Source organism: Pinus tabuliformis, chromosome 1_1, assembly GCF_031772625.1.
Source record: "Pinus tabuliformis cultivar Carrire ecotype Pingquan chromosome 1_1, CPIR1, whole genome shotgun sequence".
In the NCBI taxonomy this organism is placed as follows: Eukaryota; Viridiplantae; Streptophyta; class Pinopsida; order Pinales; family Pinaceae; genus Pinus; species Pinus tabuliformis.
In genome coordinates, this window is record NC_142297.1 from 126,120,334 (window position 1) to 126,140,247 (window position 19,914).

General features: G+C 42.3%; 1 protein-coding gene across 3 annotated transcripts in view; it reads right to left on the minus strand.

The window, feature by feature from the left end:
- The window catches only part of LOC149211967 (pfkB-like carbohydrate kinase family protein), a 269,333-nt gene that overhangs the window by 142,402 nt on the left and 107,017 nt on the right, over positions 1-19,914 (minus strand). The window lies entirely within an intron of this gene.

Below are 19,914 nucleotides of genomic sequence, written 5' to 3' on the forward strand. Positions count from 1 at the left end.
CCTATAGATTTCTCAACAGTATATACCTTGGTTCCTTAGTGGATAAGACCACAAAAGGAAAGCCAACGAATGGTTTGATGTAGATTACTACTTCCACCACAGAGATGTCTGTCTAGAAGGCCAAATAGGCTAAATAATTTGCCTCAGATCAACCTTATAATTACTCCTGAAACACATGCAAACTTGCATCAGAATGAACGCAACTTTGCCCAAAAATGCCCTACCAAAGGGCCAAAAAACAAGTCCTCTCAAACATTCGCCTTGGTTCAGAGAAGCCACACATCAAGCACATTTATTGAGCCTCAGGGTCTGCGCACTTACTCCAAGAGTAACCTCAAAAAATATGCCCTTAAAAATACTTTAGAATGAACCCAAATTAGCCCATAAAGGAGGTCGAATGACCTCAGAAACCAGCAAATCCCTTTAACCAAAGATAAACAGAGGTAGCCCAACAAAATTCCTTCAGATTGGCCTCTTCTCAAGATATGCGTTGCTCCACAAGGGCCATAGAGATAATCTTTCTTATTTGCAAAGATAGATGATCTTTTGGAAGGCTAAAGTGCCCTATTTATATTGGACATGGAGGCCTTTAGGAGGAAGACCGACCAGGACTTTTGGAGGGAAAAAATTTAATTTCAATTTGATTTTTGAATTTAACTTTGGGGCCAAAAATAAGTTTTCCCTTGAGGCCGACATTAGCAGATAGGAATTATTTTTAATATAACTTTAGGAGCTAATTTTGGGGCCAATAAAATCCACTTTCCCTTTAATATAAATTTTCTTAGATAAAAGAAATAGCTTTGTAGCATCTCCCTTGGGTTTCTTAGCCACTGAATGGGGCTCCAATCTTTAAACAAGCATATCTCCTCAATTGTGAGGAGTTATGACACTTACTATCTATCAATAGAATTTGTGTGACAAGGACTATCTATTGATGATGGTCTTATTGGCAATTTCACTGAACTTCTTATCCAAAAGCTTCATTACAACCGAGATATCGTGACCATACCGCAAGAGCTTCTCATCCTTCCATGGTACCTTGACCAGTGGAGCTTCCAATCAATGCTTCCTTAAATGAATATTAACAACATTCATAAATCAGTGTTGGCATCAATGACAACACAATTCAACATGGTTTTTGCTATGATACTCTTCCTGCAGGCAGCCAATATGGCCATCTTAGAAAATCTATTGACAACCACAAACACACAGTCATTACCACACTTCGTAGAATGAAGGCCAGACATATAGTCCATGGATATGGATTCCCAAGGCTGACTAGATGTAGGCAGAGGGGCGTACAAGCCTTGCTTCTTAATGGTTGGCTTGGCAATCGCACAAGTAGTGTAGGATCTAATATATTTGCAAACATCCTGTCGGATTTTCAGCCAATAAAAATACTTTTGCAATACAGCCATTGTCTTCTTCACGCCAAAGTGCCATGCTACCCAATTGTAATGCGCCTCCTAAATCAGCTTGGCACACTCACTTGAAGGTGTTGAAAATGTGACTAGGTTCAATCTTCATAATTATCATTGTACTTGTATCAATATGTATTTCATGTAAAAACAAAAGAAAAAAATTTATTAGTATAATTATTTTTATTTCTAGTCAAACCATGTTCTTCATGCTTGTAAGGTTTAATGAGTCAAAAAGAAATTTATTTTGAGTCAAAGGAATGTAATTGAGTCAAAGTCCCATTTGGACTTCTTGGAAGAAAATATATATATATATATATATCTTGAATCAAAAGAGTCAAAAATGTCACCACAAGACCAAGTCGTCCCTCCTTAAACAAGTCGGCCCTGGGGGTAGCTATTCGACCTCCCGAATGTGTATATACAGATGGAAACTCGATCACTTTGGAGATCAACCACTTAGTCACTCATACACATCAAAATCTCTGCAAGAAGAAGAAGAAATTTAGCAAAAGTCAAAGGACAGAGAAAGCGAATTCAAAGGAGAGAAGTTCTTGTTTTGTGCCCTATTTTTGCTCACACATGCGAAGGCTCTAGGGTTATTCTGCGAAATTACAAGTCTGAAATTGTAAGTCCAAATTCTGTGATTTTACTAGATTTTACAAAGTTTGACAAGTGTTGACTTTTGGGTTGACTTTGACTTGTTGAGGAGACTTGAAGGGGTGACTTGGGATTATTGCGGCAGTTTTGGTCTTCGTTTTGGGTCTTGGATATCTCACTTTGATCTAATTCTATAAGAGGATTGTTTGGGTTTCCCCCCTGTGGGCTTTTGCCCTGGCTTGGAGCCTACATCTTTGTATTATGTCTTTTCTGATCTTCATATTTTGTATATTTAGGTAATTGCTTGATGAAGAGAACATTATAAAAGAAATAAAAAGCAACCAATCATTCACAAGTAATTATCAAGTTAAGAGAAATCACCCAAAACTACAAGTACTTTGATTTCTCAACAGAAGGAACATAAAGGTGTCCCAAGTAGCACAACAGTGCATCTTGAAGGTGAAAGTCTGGAATTTGCTTGCCTTCCATCATCATTTCGTATGTGACGATGAATTCTGGATCAATTTTGTATAGTTGATCCATTCAGAAGTCTCATGCCCACAAGAGTTGAGAATAGTGGTCAGTGCCACATTTGGGGGCCGACTAAGGCAATTTGCAATGTGATTGGTGCTACACTACTTGTATTTAATGTTCAAATGGAATTGTTGCAAATTTGTGAACCATTTCTAATGGTGATAATTCTATAACTTCCCTTATGTCTACATAAATTGACGAGGTCAGTGATCAATGTTAATGATCGTCTACTTCCCCATAATACAACGATTCCACTACCAGCAAGAATGCACGATGGAATACATCTCCTTGACATAGGTGGGGCATCTCTGAATAGTATCAGAGAGTGTCTCACTGTGATGGGCCACTGGATGCCCTTGTTGAGTGACCATTGCACCAATAGCATAGTTAGAGGCATTTGTCAATCTCAAATGGCTATTGCAAATTTGGCAATGTGAGGATTGTTACCCACAAAAAGCGGGTAACCCCATACGAGAATTTTTTAACCTAGATTTGTCTTCAGCCAATAACCTACAGCCCCTCATAGCCACCAGTGTGGCCAATATATTAGGCCATTTGATTTCTACTCCCTGAGCTAGTCATATGTCCCCTCGCCCATTTGTCGAGAGGATATGTTTGAAGGTGGGCCATCCAATCCTAAATGTATGTTTTTCACTATGCAATCGGGTGCCTATGCTTGTTTTTCCTTGGCCACATTGGGTATGGATTATTGGGTGACTTATAAGGAGGAGGGTTGACTGTAGTATTGTTCCCTCACCTTAAATGGGGGATTAATTCTCAATCCTAGTCTCGTGGGATCTCCCCTATTAGCTTATAGTGAAATGTTCCTAACTAGGAAATACAGTGAATATCAAACACATGCACTAGCAAACAACAATAAAATTATAAAAACACAATCCACAATTCAGCAAACACAGCAATTGGAATGTAGGCTTGCTACTGCAAATTATGGCCAAACCCAGGTGTCAAAACATGAAATCCAAATGCTGGAAAGATGCCCAGAAGGAACTGCACAATGCCTGGAAAATTTGTTAATGTTGGCTAGAAACAACCCTATGTTTTAGCCCTCAAAAGTGCTTAGAAAATTCTACCAAATTAACTGGAGCCTCCCCACATATAATCCAGAAAGGGTTTGGGCTGAATCCACAAGTCATTGATGACCCCAAATTTTTGTGTTGCTCCTCTCAGCCTGCCAATGTAGCTACATAAGTCGAAGCACTACAAAATGCCCAATTTCCCCTCAAGGAAACTCCCTCTAATTTCTATAAAATTCTCCTCTCGATCTCCAAGTGAATTTCAGCTCCAATGATCCCCTAAACACTTGGTCTCAGTAACTGCGTAGAATTTTGCAAGTAAACCCTAGCACAGGCCTTGGATAGACAATTTCGGCCCTCTAACTAGCAGCACCTTCAGCCCTGAAAATCTCCAAGAGAAAACTCATCCTTCTTAAGGAAAAATCTTTGCAATTTCTCTGGTCCAAACCCCACAATTTTCCTGCCCTCTTGAGCTCCATGAATTTCCTTTTGCATCCTCCAGGAAGCTCACACTAGTTGAAGAAAACCTATGAATTGGCTCCTCAAATGCTCGAAAATCAGCTCTCAAATTCTCTCCTAGGGTGACACTCGAAATTCACCGAAGAAGAGATGGAATTCCCACTTGGAAATTCCTTGTGCTAAGCAGCATTGGTTGACTTGGCTAAGCAACTCAAGCAAACTCTATTTCTCAAGTTGATATGTCAAAATATGCAAAAATGAGGTTCTCTTCTCCCTTTTATAATTGTTGCTCCCCTCTCTCCTTGTGGGCGCCACCAATTCGACCTCCCCTCTTCATCACTTTCCCCTTAGTTCGATTTTCCTAAAGGGTTTTGATTTCCCCTTTTGAGTGCCCCCCACAACCTATTACCACTTTAATTTATCTTTTCTCCTAAGTTTAGTCTCCTTTTCTCTCCAAAAATTAAGTGGTGCTTCCATAATCCACGTTTCCAAAGTTTTACATGCCAAAATATTTATTAATCACCAAAATTGCAAAATTGAGAATTCTACTTAGAAAAATTATTTATCGGGGACATGGCAGTCCTCCCAGCCAAAATGTTGTTTGTCCTCAAGCAGCTGCAACGTTGTATGCTCTAGAACCTATTCTACCTCCCATGTGGCATCCTCCTTTGGTAGATCCTTCCATTTGACAAGAAACTTTTTGATGGTCCTGTTTCTAAGCTTCTTCTCTCTCCTCCAGTACCAAACCAAGTGTCCCTCATCATCCATGGGTAGCAATTTTGTTGCAGTTGTCACCTGTTGTCCCAAGACCTTCTTCAAGCAAGACACATGGAACGTGTGTACTTTGCTCCCTGGCGGAAGCTCTAGCTCATAAGCTACATCTACAACTCACTTAATTACCCTGTACTGCCCATAAAAACATGGTTTGAGCTTCTCAACCCCTTTCTACTTCAATGTAGACTCCCTGTATGGCTAGAGACACAGGAAAACCAAATCTCCAAACTCAAAGTGCCTCTTAATCCAGTGCCTATCTCCATACATTTTGTGTTGGTTTTGTATTGTCTGCAAGTTATCTTTGAGGGCTCTCAGGATGTCCTGGCCCTCCTGTATCGAATCCTTGGCCCCAGGGGCTCAGCTGTCTCCAAAAACCATGTCAACAAAAGATAATGCATCATAATCATAAAGAGAACGAACATATGGTGAGTGGTGTTGTAGCAATACTCCCCAAGGTGTAGCCACTTCACCCATGTGCTTTGTTGCCCAGTCACATAGTTCCGTAAATACCTCGCCAACCACTTATTCATGATCTCTGTTTGCCCATCTGTCTGGGGATGATACCTAGTGCTGGGGGTGAGTTCACTACCTACTAACCTAAATAACTCCTGCCAAAATGCCCCCATAAAATTGTTGTCTTGATCACTGATGATTGTCTTGGGGAGACCATGTAGCGTGAAAACCCCCTAAAGAAAAGCTTAGCTACCAGTGACGTTGAGGAACTGAATGGAATAGCGAAGAAATGAGCAAACTTGATTAATCTATCCACCACCGTGTAGATACAGTCACGCCCCTATACAGCCGGAAGGTCGGTGATGAAATCCATGGAGAAACTCTCCCACTTCCTCTATGGAATTGGAAGAGGTTGTAGTAGGCCAGTCGGATGTGTCTGTTCTCCCTTGTTTCTCAGGCAACCATCACACTCCCGAACATGCCTCAAAATGTCTTCCATGAGGCCTCTCCAAGAGAAGCGCTCCCTGATGGTCTGATGTGTCTTGAAGAATCCATAATGCCCAGCTAATGTTGAATCATGAGCCCCCTGCAGGATCTTCTTCCGCAACAGTGAGCTTGGCACCAAATAGATCCTATCTTTGTAATAAATCACCTCATCCATCACTCTATACCTGTCATCCCCCACGATACCATCCAAGATCTCACATGCATGTCGATCCTGTTGAAAAGTGTAACTAGGTTCAATCATCAAAATGACATGTGTAATTGATGAAAAGAAGAAAAATAAAATTATTGTAATGCTTGTCCCATGGGTTTCATAAGCAAGGAATTTATTTTTAATGATGGCTCCCATTGTGAGCCTTTAAGATTTGTCATCTAGTCATAAAAGTCAATTTGAGTCTATGTCATGTATGAAGGACCCTTCTTGGGCATGAAACACTTTGTATGAGTCATTAAAGTAAGTATGAAAGCCCTCCAAGACAAGCACGAGACCTCTCCTTCAAGTCGGCTCAAGATGAATAAGATCATCTCCAAAAGGCATGGCAGCCTTGTCTCCAAGTCAGGTCGGCTAATTAGCATGGGCAAACTACTATTTATAGGCAGCTTGACTTTCATTCTTGACACAGATTTTGGTCATACATATGAAGTACAATAGAAAGTGCGAGAAACAAAAGTAGAAGCCTCTCAACCAGCATGGGAAGGAGGAGGAGAATACGAGTTGTTTTGGCATTGTGTTTGGTTATTTTTCCTCACACGTGTGCCTTATATTAAGGGCTCTGCAATAGGGTTTCCACGATCGGCAAAGAAGCCAAGAAGAAGATCTCCATACCAGCATACATGCTAGCCGAGGACACAAGATAGAATCTCCTAGTCAAGCGAAGAAGGTAGATACCTCCAAATAGCCCACACGTGTAAATTACAGGGGTACAAATAGGTCGAAAGTTGCAGATCTATGGAAGGGACCGAAAATTTCAAAATTGCAGACAGTTTGACTTGTGCTAACTATATAAGGAGGAAAGTGCTAAAAGTTTGTTTCAAGAAGGATCTCATCAAGGAAGGCTTGTGACTTGATCTTAGAGTGGCACAAAGGTCTAGGGTCTTGGTCTTGGTATTCGTCAATTGGAATCTCTATAAGAAGAAGAATTTGTTCGGGTTTTCATCTAAAGAAGGAGAGGTTTTGGCCGTGGCTGATAACCTATATTTTGTGTCTCTTGTCTCTTTATGGTTTATGCATAGGTAGTTGCTTGATGAAAAAGAACACTAATAACATAAGAAAAGGAAGATCTTAATACTAAGAAACTAAAAAGCATTCACAAGCAGTTATCTAAAGAAGAAAAATCACCTAAATCGATGCCCTAGATTTGTCAACATGGTATCAGAGCTAAGGTGAGAAAGTCAAGGAAGGGCATCTTATCAAGGGACACTCAAGGATCAAATCTCAAGAAAGGCATCAAAGCAAAGATCATCTTTAAGACAAGATCTACAAAGGAAGCATTATAACCCTAGATCGAAGAAGGAGTCTACAAAGAAGTCTTGGGATCATCATCAAGAAAAGAAGGCCAAGTTGAAGAGATCTACGAATCAAGGTCCTTACCATTGAAGACATCACCAAGAAGTCATCATTGATCTTCATCAAAGGATCCAAAGAGATCTCACTCTCTGTGGGATCAAGGATCACTCTTGAAGAAAACTACCTTCGTCAAGGAGAAGTCTTCTACTCTTTATATCATCATCAACATCAAGGAAGCAGCAAGGAGAAGGAGCATCCTATCAAGTAAGTATATTTATGTCCACATCTGAATCTGTCAAAATATATTTTTGCAAGGAAAGCAACAAATTGGTTGGGGCTACAAACGATCTTGCATGGAAGAAAAGGACAAATCTAAATCTCATTGAAAATGAGGTTATGGAACATTTCAAAGGATCTATCATTAAACCAAGAAAGGAAGATGCTCAAGATCTTGCAAAGTATCTGAAAGGGGAAGTTAGGACTCAAAGGATTCTCATAGAATCTATCACGATCCCCTAATCCCATATGTATCCAAACTTGAAACTTCAAAAGAAATCTATGACAAACTGGTAGAGTTGTATTCCGTAAGCACTGCTAGAGAAGTCATCTCATTAAGGCAAGAACTCTACAAGTTGAAGATGTCAAGGGAAGATGGAATAGCCTCATACTTTATGAGGATATCTGAAATCTGGGATCAACTACAAGATCCGAGAGAAGTCATGTCCAATAGAGAAATGACTACAGTTGTATTAAATGCACTACCAAAGGAGTGGGGTAACTTTACTTCAAGTATTTATGGGAAGAAAGAAGCTACTCCATTCTAGGATCTATGGTCACTGTGCAAGATTGAAGAATCTAGACTAAAGGCCAAATCTGATGTGGGAGCAAGTGAGAAAAATCAAGCATATGCTGCAATAACAAAAAGTAAGGGAAAATTTAGAAAGCTTGGTCCTCAGAAAAAGAAGAAGAACATGGCTAACATACAATGCTATGGGTGTCAAGAATATGGGCACTATAGGAGAGATTGTCCTAATCTCAAGAAGGACAATAACAAAAAAGAAAGACAAGAGTCCCACATCACCGAGGAAGTGGAGGAAGCTGAAAAGAAGAAATCCAAGAAGGAGGAAGTAATAGATCTCCACTATTGAGGTAGTCTTCCTCACCTAAGTTCTTTTCAAGTTCCTAAGTCTTCTGTTGTAATATATGGCTATCATGATTCACTAAATGGGATGCATCAAGGCATCATAGAAGCATTGAAAGCAAGAGCTCGAGCCATCATCATAGAGAAGCATGAAAGATGGTTAGAAACTATGGAAGTCAAGGATATAGCTTTTGGGAATCTCGTTGGAAACATAAGTGGGAAGGTCATCTAGTTCAAGGTTCATCATACATCTGTCAAAAGGAAACATCTGCTGATGGGGATACTTTAGATCCTCAAGATTCTATAATGGAATCTTCATTGAAAGGTTCACCGAGCATGAGGGAAGCAAGTGTTTCATCAAGAATTCCAAAATTGTGAAATTCATGGGATGATGGTATCATGACATAAAACTGAAGCAGATCAAGGGATCGAAGCTCTTTCAATCAAGGTAGCTGCTGCAAGAAGTCTGGATGATCCAAAGGAAAAATGAGGTATGTATGCTTACATTTGATATTGTGGAAGTCATTTCATATGGTTGCAGATATCATGAACCATTGCTCTATCTTAAGAGTGTGATCAAAAGAAAGGATCTCCTCCCTCAAAGGGATGCAAGAATGCATGGGTCACACATTCACTAGATGGGGCACCTATGTTCGGGTGCCCATGACTCCTGGCATATAAAGCATAGTTTCCTCCGTCCTAGTCTCATCATCAAGTTAATGTTGGAATTTCTAAGTCTGACACGTTAGAAACCCTTCATGCACTTTATTGATTTATCCCTACCTACTTGTTCTGTTAATTAACAAGTTATTTACCATGTAAATTCTGGAAATAAATACAAATGCATGCTCAACACATTACAGATCATCAATTGAAGGAAATAGAAACAAGCAAACAAGTGACACCATTGTTTTTGGACTAATGTCCCCAGAAAAACCCAATGCGGGAAAACCGGTGCAACTATCTGAGGGTTTGATTTATTAAGCAGTTTCAGAATACAATATGGGTGCCAAATCTGGCTCACCCAGTAGAGAAAAATCTCGGCAGTAGCACCTGTCTACTCGGAAGCAGATATTCCGGCTGAAACCTCGGATAAACACTCCGGCAGCTACACAGCTCCAATCTGCCCCACGAAACCCTAGAGTCAGCCTCTAGGGACTGCGTCAGCCTCTCTCTGGCCCAGCGTTAGCTTTCTCGGCAGTTCTGGCAGTTCCGATTGTTCCCGGCAGTTCCGGCTTTTGCCCTCTGTGTCAGCTTTCCCGGCTGTTCCGACAGTTCCGGTTGTTCCCGGTAGTTCTGGCTTCTGCCCTCTGTGTCAGCTTTCCCAGCTATTCCGGCAATTCCGGCTTCTGCGCTGATCCTCCCGGTGCTATCTCTGCCTCTCTACTTCTGTATTCACTGCCCCTCAGCTACAACTCTGATCACACTCTCAACTTTCTCAGCAAACCCAGCCCCGGAAAGTCAAAATCTTGATCTCTTGGTGTGTTCTCCAAGTGACCCTCAAGCCTCCTCTTATACTTTTCTCACTGACAAATCAACGACCGAGATTAAGTCCCTAATCAATGGCTAAGATTAGATCTGGCTTGATCCATGGCTTTTGGACCATTCTAACACAGTTTTATATTAATTCACATTAATATTTTAATTTCCCTACGTTTAGACTTAGGGACTCCATTAAAAATATTAATTATTTTAATATCTCCCAAACTGTTTAGAATCTGCCCAACCCCCTTCTAGGTATTGGAGATCTCATGTGTCTTAGCCTCTCCACCAATTTTCGTGGCTAGAGCACATTCAATGCTACCACAAATCAACATTCCCTCTTAGCAAGAACTGTGCTCTAGTAATACTCCTCGCTGAGCATCACTCTGATCATCTGGGATCGGTCCCTGTGCTGATGCTAGGCCTACTGCCCAACATCCTCTGCACTGTTGCTTCCTGTACTGCTACCCATGGCCCTGCCACTGCCACTGTTGCATCCGTACTGCAACTCCCTCTGCATCTATTGTTTTGCCCATGGCCCTGCCACTGCCACTGTTGCATCTGCACTGCAACCCCTCTCATCACGCTGCATCATGTTGCCCATAGCACTACCACTGCTAACTGTTGCACTACAACTTAGTTACTGAGAAGTAAGTAACTGATCTCCCAACTCTGACATCTTCGTTAGGCTAGAAACACTCCTGATGTTGAAGCTCCCTTTGTCATTGACAAGTGCTCCCTCTCTGACCTCTATTCTGCTGCAACAACTCTATGCATCTCGCACCATTGCACACTTCTCTGTGCCATCCTGCACTGTTGCAACACTCTCGTTCCTCACGCACTGTTGCAGCATGCTAGCCTCACGCTGTCCTGGGAATCCTACATTGTAGCTCCCTCTGTCGCTCCATCTGCATATGTCTCTACTGACATCGCCGGTACTGCTACTTCTCTTCGGGGCTCCCGTAGCAAGGTCTAATCCAAGAGGCTGGGTACCTCAAGGATCTTGCCCCTCATCGCCTGTAGTCCGTCTGACTACAGCTCGATGTCTCCCCACTTCCGCTCAAGTGGCGTGTGTGCACTCATGGCACAGTCATCATCTGTCTCCACTTCCTTCTCTGCCTTTGCTGGCGTTGCCTTGGTCTCGGAGGCCTCTCCCTTACTCTTCTTCCTTGGACATTGGGTCGCATAATGAACCAGCTCCCCACAGTGGAAGCATTTGACCTTGGAGAGGTCCTTCTTCTTCCGTTTCTCCGGCTTTCCCTCAAATGCTAGGGCAACATCTTCCTCCTCCTCCTTCTTGATTCTGATCCCTTGTCGCTGCTTCCCGCCTTGCTCAGCCTTCTGATCTCTTCTTGGCGAAGAGCAACCCACATTTCCTCCCAATCTGGAAGGGTCGCCCTGCCCAGTATGCTCTGGACAAACACCTCTCAGTCTTCTGAGACTGCGTTTATGGTTGTTCTCACTATCAATTCTAGATCCGGCGTTACCCCTATGGAAGTCAGTTGATCCTGGATCTCCTTCAATCGATCGAGGAATGGGTCGATTTGTTCTCCCTTCTTCATCTGGTATGATCACAGCTAATTTTCTAGTAGCATCTTCCTCTGCACGGAAGTATGCTAATACAACTTGGTCAGGGCCTCCCACATCTCCTGTGTCGTGTTCTTCTCGACAATATGTGGTACTATATGATCCTTGACCCCGTCAAGGATGATACTCTTAGCCCTCGCGATTGCATCCTTGTACCTTTCATTATCAGCCAGGTCAACTAGGATAGCTATCGTCCTCAAGGTGAAGTGCTTGACACGATTCTTGTCTAGTACGGATAAGATTCTGGCCTTCCAGACTACGAAGTTTGAGGCTCCGTCCAGTCTATCCTGGTCTCTTACTCCGTGTAGTGCCATTTCGTTGCTCCTCTACTTCCCTCCTGGAAGTTCTAGGTATGACTCCTTTGGGCCTCGATTTCCCTCCTGGAAACCCTTCTGTCAATGTCGAGATGCCCCTCTCCAATCGTCTGTGCAACTGCAACACTGATCTAGATTCCTTGGCTAGAAATCCACCTTGACAGCAACTCCCTCTACCTTGGTCTTGCCCTGTTAGGTACTGTTCTAACTACAATACCCCACCAGCTCCACCCTGCAACTTACCCATAGCCTCCTAAACCCCAGCAACCTGAAGGTTAGAGCTCCTAGGCTCTGCGCAATCCTGGCACTGTCAAATCAACCTCCTCAGCTAACTGTGTCAACCCTCCTGGCCTCTACGTGGCTCTGTGTGAGCCTTCCTTTGCCTCCCTCAGCGTCTGCGCTGCCTCTTCCTGGCTCAATCTTGATGATGCAGGCACTGCATCACCCCTTCCTTGCTGCTACTCTGCTAGGAACAGCTTTTGTCACTCGAGACAGCTGTTTTTTGTTGTTGTTGCTTTGTTTGGTTGTTGTCCTCAGTTCTCCAGTGATTGGCAACCACGCTCTGATACCATGTTGGAATTTCTAAGTCTGACATGTTAAAAACCCTTCATGCACTTTACTGATTTATCCCTACCTACTTGTTCTGTTAATTAACAAGTTATTTACCATGTAAATAATAGAAATAAATACAAATGCATTCTCAACACATTACAGATCATCAACTGAAGGAAATAGAAACAAGCACACAAGTGACACTGTTGTTTTTGGACTAATGTCCCCGAAAAAACCCAATGCGGGAAAACCAGTGCAGCTATCTGAGGGTTTGATTTATTAAGCAATTTCAAAATACAATCTAGGTGCCAAATCTAGCTCACCCAGCAGAGAAAAATCTTGGCAGTAGCACCTCTCTACTCGGAAGCAGAGATTCCGACTGAAACTCCAGATAAACACTTCGGCAGCTCCACAGCTCCAATCTGCCCCACGAAACCCCAGCGTCAGCCTCTAGGGACTACGTCAGCCTCTCTCTGGCCCAGCGTTAGCTTTTCGGGCAGTTCTAGCAGTTCCAGATGTTCCCGGCAATTCCGACTTCTGCCCTCTGCGTCAGCTTTCCCGGCAATTCCGGCTATTCCCGGCAGTTCCAGCTTCTGCCCTCTGCGTCAGCTTTCCTGGCTGTCCCAACAGTTCTAGCTGTTCCCGACAGTTCCATCTTCTGCCGTCTAAGTCAGCTTTCCCGGTTGTTCCGCAGTTCCCAGCAGTTCCGGCTTTTGCGCTGATCCTCCCGGTGTTATTTTTGCCTCTCTACTTCTGTATTCACTGCCCCTCAGCTGCAACTCTGATCACTCTCTCAACTTTCTTAGCAAACCCAGCCCCAGAAAGTCGAAATCTTGATCTCTTGGTGTGTTCTCCAAGTGACCCTCAAACCTCCTCTTATACTTTTCTCGTTGACAAATCAATGACCAAGATTAAGTCCCTAATCAACGGCTAAGATTAGATCTGGCTTGATCCATGAATTTTGGACCATTCTAACACAGTTTTATATTAATTCACATTAATATTTTAATTTCCCTAAGTTTAGACTTAGAGACTCAATTAAAAATATTAATTATTTTAATATCTCCCAAATTGTTTAGAATCTGCCCAAACCCTTTCTGGGTATTGGAGATCTCATGTGCCTTAGCCTCTCCACCAATTTTCGTGGCTAGAGCACATCCGATGCTACCACAAATCAACAGTTAACCACGCCCAATCTCCCTCTGTGGTGGTCTGGTGTCTCTATCCCTTTGAGAAGCCATAGATTGAGTGGGTACTGCAAGTCTCGTCTTAGGAACCACATCTATCATGTCCTTGGTCTTTGAGATGGCATCTACCAATGACACGGTGTTATGCAGTTAGCTCACAAATAGATAGATCAACGCCTTAAAAATTATCCTCTTAGAGGAGGAAATCTCCTTTACATTACATAAATGAACAATTCTTGGATGATACAAATGACAAGACCTCCTTTGTATATATAGGAGTCTAAGGGGTCACAATATAATCAAAGCCTACATAACAATAATAATGTAAGGGCACAAAAATAACAATAATGGGCTTCTATGGGGCACAACAATAACAATATGGGGGCTACATGGGCACAACAATAACAATAAGGGGGATACACTAGTATTATAGGGACCTAACATGCCCCTCTCCTTCAAAAAAGTGTTGTCCTCAATGCTTGAGTAGTTCTGGATGCACCAGAGTGCCAAGTGATGGTTGCAAATGGAGGAACTATAAATTGCTCTAATACCAAATGTTATGCAACCAGCTCACAAATAGATAGATCAACAACTTAAAAATTATCCTCTTCGAGGGGTAAACCTCCTTTACATTACATAAATGAAAATTCTTGGATGATACAAATGACAAGACCTCCTTCGTATATATACGAGTCTAAGGGGTCACAATATAATCAGAGCTTACATAATAATAATAATGTAAGGGCACAACAATAACAATAATGGAATTCTATGGGGCACAATAATAACAATATGGGGGCTACATGGGCACAACAATAACAATAAGGGGCATACACTATTATTATAGGGACCTAACACACGGGCTTGTAAGCCCTCACATAGCCACGCAGTGGGTCAATTAATCCCTCAACGAACAGCATAATCAGTCGTGCCTCTGAAATATCTGTGACTATCACGGCCAATCACTGGAACTCTGACATATAAGCCTCTGGACTAATGGTCTGCCTCAAATGTGCCAACTCTCTAAAGTGCAACTCTAGTTCCTTCCTGTCAAACCTCTCGATCAGTCTCCTAGTGAACTTCATGTAGGAGGTTATGTGGATATGCCCAAGTGTAATCAGGACATGGTACCACCACTCCTAAGCATCTCCCTCCAAATGTAGGGTGGCAAATCAGACAATATCAATCTCCCACATTGGATTCAAATGGAAAATAGTGTCCATCTTTCGGACCCATGCTCTAGCTAAACTCTTTGTTGAACCATCATAGTTGGGAAGGGTGACCTCCCCTGCTACTTTATGCACCTCCTGACTCTGTTGTCCTCCACGATAAGATGTCTCGGCTCCAGTATTATGCCTCTCCTCGAGGTGGATGAACTCCGCAAAAGACATGACTCTCTGAATCCTGGGGTCTAGCCCCTCATACTCATCAATCCCTATCTCAATAGAATTCACCAAATCTGCAACCGGATCTGGTTCTCTCTCTCTCTGGCTCATCCATGAATTGTGGCATGATGGGATGACTAGCCTGGCCATGCATGGGAGTATGGGGTTGCAAATATACACGCTCATGCATGTGGCTTCCACCTCCTGCTCTAGAACCTCCATCTTCGTTGTGATCATGCCCAAGTTTGTTCTGCACTTGCAAGCCCATCATCTGTTGCATCATATCCATCATCAATTGGCCCTGCCTCAACATCTGTTGGTTCACCCTCAATAGCTCGTCCATAACCTGATTTTGTCCCCCTTGCCTTAGCTGCTCATTTCCCTCCTAATTCTCCATGCTTTCTCTAGTGTTATCAAGCTTTGTATCAGAAAAATGATCAAGTTCTTCTCCTCTACCACGACCTCTTCCTCTACCCCTGCCTTTGCCTCTTTGGAATACTATGTCTTGGTATCTGGGTGGCATCACCTGCTAGTTTTCTCCCACACTGGCCAAGAACATTCCCTGATACCACTGTAATGTTTCTAACTAGGAAATACAGTGAATATCAAACACATACAACAATAAAAATTTGAAACATAATCCACAACTCAATAAACACAGCAATTGTAACCAAAAATTTGAGCCATGGCATTAATCTGAGAGATAAGAGTACATCAATGATAGGAAATGGAACTTGGGCTTGCTACTGCAAGCTACAACTAAACCTAGGTGTCAAAACATTTAATCCAAATGCCGGAAAGATGCCTAGAAGGAACTGCGCACTACCTAGAAAATTTGTTATTATTGGCTGGAAACAACACTGTGATTTGGCCCTTAAAAGTGCTCAGAAAATTCTACCAAATTAATTGGAGTCTCCCCACATAAAACCCAGAAAGGGTTTGGGTTGAATCCACAAGTCACTGATGACCCCAAATCTGCGTGTTGCTCCTCCCAACCTGCCAGTGAAGCTACCGAAATTGAACCACTGCAAAATGTTGAATTTCCCCTCAAGGAAACTCCCTCTAATTTCTGCAAAATTCTCCTCTCAATCTCCAAGTGAATTTCAACTCCAATGATCCCCTAAACACCCGGTCTCAACAAGTGCACAAAATTCTACCAGCAAACCCCAGCACAAGCCCTGGAATAGATAATTAGGCCCTCTAACTAGCAGCGCCTTCAGCCCTGAAAATCTCCAAGAGAAACTCATCCTCCTTAAGGGAAAATCTTTACAATTTCTCCGGTCCAAACTTTACAATTTGCCTACCCTCTTGAGCTCCATGAATTTCTTTTTGTGCCCTCTCGAAAGCTCACGCTAGCTCAAGAAAACCACATGTAGAGTGTGCGTAGGGAGCCATGGGCCTCCACAACCATTCATAGATTGCTCATGATTCGCTTATTGGACAAGGAAGATGCATCTAATCCATCATGCCCAACTGGCCCCCGATTTGCACCATACACTTGGCAGATGATCCATGACTTGCACGATGATGTGGCATCACCTACACCATCATCATAGGCCTTGCAAGCGATCCACATGCATCTTCGATTTTTTTGGAGACCCATGAGGACACTTGTGTGCCCCCACATCATTTGGAGGACCACAAGCTATTACAAGGGGCCAACCCCTTGTCCACTGCTTTTGAGGGTCCTACTCTTCATTGTGGCACCCATGAACCTCATTAGGCCTCTTAGAGGACCCTATGACATGCATAGATTATTATTTGACGTCTTGAGAGGCTTATTTTTTTAATGTTTATGAGTTAGTTTGGTGGGCTTGTCACCAAAAGTTGAATTATTAGAACATTATTTTATTTTTGGGGCTTATGTAGGCCAAGGAGGTTAATTCGAACTCCTAATTTGTGTATAAATACAAGTAAGATGAGCTCATTTGCTCATCATCACTTTGGATTGGTTCTTTTCTCTCTTGCGAGATTTTCGCACTTTTTCTAGAGGATGAATTAGAGCTTTATGGATGAATTTTGACGTGTGGATAGTGGTCTATCTTCTCTTCAAGCTTCTCTCTTGTCAATTGTGAATAGTTGGATATATTCTGTTACAACTAAGTACATGATTTTAATGTTAATCTTGTTTTACTTTGTCATATACATTGGATTGGGATTTTCGTTGTTCTAGGGCTAATTGTTGGATGCATTTACTGCTTAAAATTGTGGAATTTTGTCTCAATTATAGCATCTCTCAATGTATGGGCCATGTACGACGAACGAAATCTCCTAGGGGTAATTCTATCAAAGAATTTGACCTGGATAAGTCATTCCCTTTGTGCATCAAAGTATAAAAGCTGCAAGATTGCTTCTCCTAGACCTAGAAGGCTAGCGAAGTGGTCTTGAGGCCTCCCTGACTGGGAACCAAGAAATCCTACTCATATTCATCATAAACTCCATTCTCCCAAAGACTAAGGCACTAATATACCAAAAGGTGGTCACCAAAAATCACATTCCTTCACCTTCTTCCAGATCTAGCCAAGTTGGGGCACCTAGGGCATAAATTTCCCAACAAGCTAGCCCTCCAAAAAGTTCGAACTCCTAGGGTCTCCTGCGTTGGTGTTTCCACAAGGTCTCCTCCAATTTTGCAGCCATTCTGACAGTGGAGTTGGGAGAAAAGTCAAGCCCTAGCTCCACGATCGAACTTTGCCTTAGCATCCCCAAGGCTAGTGCCTCATAGGATCAAATCAACACCTTCAAGTGAAAATTCTTTGTTTGATCCTTTCCCCACCTTGTCTAGGGTAAGAACATCATTGGTTGCTATACTTGTTCCCCTTATCCTAGACCGGGTCCATTTGGTCCCATGTGGTTCCATTCCTTTGAAAAGACAATTCTTCAAGAACCAACCGGGATACCAATTACAAAAAGGATCTTAGGGATTGGGAAGTTCCTTCACAAGCCATATACCGTAAACCTAACCCTTGAAATCCTCCTTTCCTTTCCCTAGAAGACATTGTACTTTGCTTAGAAAGAAAGCAAGCCTTATCCTTCTAACTCTTCGGGAAAGGAATTGTTTGGGTCACTCATTATTTCATTGACTTATCCTTCATCGGTGACTCCATAATATACAGGGTCTCCTCCCATCAGTGAAAGTCTATAAATAGAAGGGACCCTTAACTGAGGTGACAGTGGGCTAAGTCTCCATATGTTGCCCTTGGCCTAGCATTTGCCCTTTAGGGAGCCCCTTTAGGTCTCCTCTAGTTTGAGCAGTAACAGGTGGCACAAAGGCATGGTATCACCCAGTGGTTTGTATGGGATCTAGGTATTGGTTCTCAATTGCACTAGGCCACCAGATTGGTCGACACTAGACACATATGGATTGCTCGAGGGCAGGAAATCTTGGGGTAGGAGGATTTGTCATGTTCCTTTTTCTAGTTTCCCTTATGGCTTTCGTCAAGATGGACTTCCAAGGTTGGAGGCAGTTAGGTCACAAGAGCAAGTCTACTCCATCAACGGGCCCATGGGCTTCTAGAGGGGATTTATAGGGTCTTGAGGAGTTTCTATGGGATCCGATGGTATTCGCTTGGCATATTCCATAATCCGCACAGTTTGTCTTTTGTTCTGTTGCATTCCAACAACTTTCGAAAAACAACGTTATTATAGAGCCTAAATTAATTATGCTTAAAGTGGCATTCCAGGAGCAATACTTGACGGAACACCTTAGTACTCGTTGGAATCGGAACGAGAAGATCTACAGAATGAGATGGTGGGAAGTGACTTGAGGAGGAATGGTGGCCGATTTACCATTTTCCCAAGGTAAAAAGGTATTTTGATTTAAAATAAAATGGGGGAAAAAGGTACTAAGTGGTTAAAATAATAATAAAATAAGACTTCTAGAGGGGTCCATCATATCTATAAAAGAGGAGGGGGAGACCATTTGAGGACATCTTGGCTTGGAGCATTTGTCTTTGGTTTGGATTGGAGAATTCAGTTCTCTACCATGGTAGTGGAACTGACTCAAACTTTCCATTGATTTAAATAACCATCCACTTGTGCTTATTTGCCATTATTTTCAATTTTCTGAGGAAGGCTCAAAGCGGAGCTCCCACAGATACTGCCTATAATAAATACTGACAAGGAAGCAGTTATTGAGACTATCACTAGCGGAGTTAATTGGTTGGAAGGGCCCACCGGATTGGAAAATTCAGTTCTCTACCATAGTAGCCCCACGACGGAAACCCTTAGGTGATTCAGTGAGAGTGGGCAGGTACCCAACTCTCCTCTTGGTGAATTCATCCAGAATTGATAGGAGAGCTTAACAGTTGCATTTCAGTTCGGTTTTGAAGGATCAGGGCAGCATTGGAGCAGATTCTTGAGGTCAGTTTTTCATCTCAGCTATATTTGTTGTATTTGCATGTAACCCCATTTTATCTAATATAATAAAGCTGAGAATTTTTCTGTTCATCGTGTTATTGGATTGCAGTACTCTATTTGTTATGTTTTACATGGCAATCTTCTATTAAGTAAATGGAAATTTTATATGAAGCATTTTGTTGAATTAAATTTTGAGAATTTGCAAAAAAAATCGATTTGGGTCATTACAGTCCTTTACGAAGCAATAATCAAGTTAGGGATAGCGGTTCTGGCCAGCTACCAAGTTAGAAAAACTCCAAAAGGGATGCAGAAACAAGATCATGTTGAACACCATCTCAAGTCAGAAAGGGAAAGCTCTAAACTCTCCCTGAATGATGGGGCTGAGGGGCCATCTACTTACATCTGATCTGTGGTCATATGTCAAAGGAGAATGGGTCTGAACTCTCTGTGTCCTGGCCCAGTCAGACTGCAGAAATATGTGTTTGTCTACGTGCACACAAAATTATTTATATATACATATAGATGTCTAGAGATGCTTGAATATGTCTCTGTATTTCTCTGTATCTGTGTGAATATGTGTCCACACATTCATGGTCCTCGGCCATTGATCTCATAGAAAATAACAAA